Genomic DNA, 3,445 nt, shown 5'->3' on the forward strand with positions numbered 1-3,445 from the left:
TGAGACTTGTTGTGGAGTCTTTTTCAAGATAGGGTTTCTCAGGGCTGGAGAGATGGCCCAGCGGTTAAGAGCACTGACTGCTCTTCCGAAGGTCCTGAATTCAAATCCCAGCAACCACATGGTGGCTCACAACCATCCATAATGAGACATAGTGCCCTCTTCTGGTGTGTCTGAAGACAGCTACAGTGTACTTTTATAATAATAAATCTTTAGACCGGAGGGAGCAGAGATCTTGAGTTTAATTCCCAGCAATCACATGATGGCTCACAGCCATCTGTACAGCGACAGTGTACTCATATAAAATAAATCTTAAAAAAAAAAAAAGAGATAGGGTTTCTTTATGAAGCCCTGGCTGTCCTGGAGCCCACTCTGTAGACCAGACTGACCTGCAACTCAGATCTGCCTGCCTCTGCCTCCTGAGTGCTGGAATTAAAGGCATGAGCCATGCAGTCTGTTCTTAACTAGCCAAGGTACACAGCTAGCTAGACCTTTCTAGGTCTGTCTGCAGTTGTGGACTGGAGAGTTCTCTCAGTAAAGCGCCTACCGCAGAAGCACAACGACCATCATGGGCTTGGTAGCACACACTGATAATTCTAGCACTGGGGAGGGCAGAGACAGGCTGGAACTGCAGACAGACAGCCTTGCCTATTTGATACTGCAGATGTCATGAGACCCTGTCTTAAGCAAGGTAGTGGCTCCAACAGGTGGCATTGACATCTGATCCACAGGTACAAATTAGAGATGAAATAGAGGTTCTTCTGAATTCTAAAAGTGACATTTTCAGCTAGTACTTTCCTTTCCCCCTGGTTCCAAAATACAGATTTTAAAGATGTATGTAGCGCTAGTAATACAGATAGTTCCTGACTTAGAACATGTCACTGCCTGTTGGTTTTTGTGATCTCTGATACACATGACCAGAACAAAGTTGCAGGCTGGTGCTAGCCCTCAGATTTGATGCTCTGCATCATCAAAAATCCTTCCCTGGACTGCTCTTATTTCATACACAAGGCACAAAATTTCCAGGGTCCTAAGCCGGGCAGTGGTGGCACACGCCTTTAATCCCAGCACTTGGGAGGCAGAGACAGGCGGATTTCTGAGTTCGAGGCCAGCCTGGTCTACAAAGTGAGTTCCAGGACAGCAAGGGCTATACAGAGAAATCCTGTCTCGAACCCCTCCCCCCCAAAAGTCAAAGATGGGGCTGGAGAGATGGTTCATTGGTTAAGAGCACTGACTGCTCTTCCAGAGGTCCTGAGTTCAACTCCCAGCAACCACATGGTGGCTCACAACCATCTGTAATGGGATCTGATGCCTTCTTCTGGTGTCTCTGAAGACCACTACAGTGTACTTGTCATATATATATATATATATATATATATATATATATATATATATATATATATATGATGTATATATAAAAATAAAAAAAAGTCAGAGATGCTAGGCCTCAGGGGTGCGAGAAATGGCCCTCTGAAGCCTCCTGGCTGACTCCTTGGTGGTGGCCTAGCTGGCCGCTGACATTCTGCAAAGATTGGACTTGAAGGTAGCTGGAGACGGCTTAGCTGTTAGGGAGACAGGATTTGGTTCCCAGCACCTGTGTAGTAATCGTAACGAGGTCTAGGGGATCTGGGGACCCTCGGGGTCCTGTGTACATGCCTATTCGTCCACATATATACACGCATTTCACGTACAACACTAATATTTAAAAAAGATAAAGCCAAGTAGATCTCTGAGTGTCGATGCCACCAGCCTGGTCTACAAAGTTAGTTCCAGGGCTACACAGAGAAACCTCTAAAAAAAACAGTAATAAATTAATAAAATAAGCAAGCCTGTTTACTGGTCTAGCTGTGTGTGCCGTACCCAGTGCTTGAACCCAAGGCTTACCTGCAGCCTAGCTTTAAATTCTTTCTTCCTTCCTTTCTTTCTTTCTTTCTTTCTTTCTTTCTTTCTTTCTTTTTTTAAAGATAGATTTATTTATTCTATGTATATGAGACACACCAGAAGAGGGTGTTAGATCCCATTATGGATGGTTGTGAGCCACCATGTGGTTGCTGGGAACTGAACTCAGGACCTCTCGAAGAGCAGCCAGTGCTCTTAACTTTGGAGCCGTCTCTCCAGTCCCTAGCTTTAAGTTCTAAGACAGTGGTTCTCAACCTCCCTAACTGTAACCCTTTAACACAGTTCTTCATGTGATGACCCCCAATGAGTCATAAAATTATGTCGCTGCTACTTCATGACGAATTTTGCTACTGTTATGAATCTGTAAATATCTGATATGTGAACCCAAAAGGGTAACAACCTACAGCTTGAGAGCTGCCGTTCTAAGGTCACTGATCAAATGCTCAGAGGATTAGAAAGTTGGCCTTTTGGCTGCTGTTGCCAGGTAACGGGAATACAGTAGTGGAAATTCCCTTTAAAAACTGAGGAGGGGTGGGGGTGGAAGGGGAAACCAGGAAAGGGGATAACATTTCAAATGTAAAGAAAATATCTAAACAAAACAAAACAAACAAACCTGTCCATTGGGCAGGAGAGATGGCTCAGTGGTTAAAAGCACTGACCGCTCTTCCAGAGGTCCTGAGTTCAATTCCCAGCAACCGTGTAGTGGCTCACAACCATCTGTAATGGGATCTGATGCCCTCTTCTGATGTGTCTGAAGACCTCTACAGTCTTATGTAAATAAAATAAAAAATTTAAATCTTTAAAAAGCCGGGCTGTGGTAGCGCATGCCTTTAATCCCAGCATTTGAGAGGCAGAGGCAGGTGTTTTTCTGAGTTCCAGGCCAGCCTGGTCTATAGAGTGAGTTCCAGGACAGCCAGGGCTACACAGAGAAACCCTGTCTTTAAAAAAAAAAAAAAAAAAAAAAAAACCTGTGCCCATTCAGACTAAACTACAACTCTTAACTCTATAGTCATGGTAGGATCCTTTTAGTGTTTTCCTCAGCTGCTGAGACCTCCAGAGTCCTGGACAGAGATAAATGGGGTTAGGAAAGCCTTCCCCACCTCTTGAGTAAACAAAATTATGTAAAGGCTGCCTCTAAGAGGCACCAGTGGGAGCCCACCCACACCCCCACTGGCCCAGGCACGTCATCCCTTAGACTTGCCTGCCTAAATGCAGGTCGCCATGACGCCCCATGAATCATTGTCTCTGGTGGCCTACAAGAGCTAATGGATCTGGCTTTCTGTGTTGAGGAGTTGAAGTGGGGTGGACCCACAGGAGCCATCGCAGTTTCTCCTCCTAACTCACGTGTTCATAATGCAAACGCTCTGACCCTGATAATCATCCCTTTCATTAAGCGCGTTACTGAAAAACTGGTGGCACCTTGGAGTGTGGTCAAAGCCTCTTTTTTAGTCCCAATAAGGGCTGGCCCAAGCGAATGTTCTTAGAATCTCTAGCGTCCCGTGCCTCAACAACCCTGCCGCAAACCGTGCGCCCTCGTTCCAAACGTCCA

Source organism: Mus caroli, unplaced genomic scaffold (assembly GCF_978045245.1).
Source record: "Mus caroli unplaced genomic scaffold, Mus_caroli_1 scaffold_13, whole genome shotgun sequence".
In the NCBI taxonomy this organism is placed as follows: domain Eukaryota; kingdom Metazoa; phylum Chordata; class Mammalia; order Rodentia; family Muridae; genus Mus; species Mus caroli.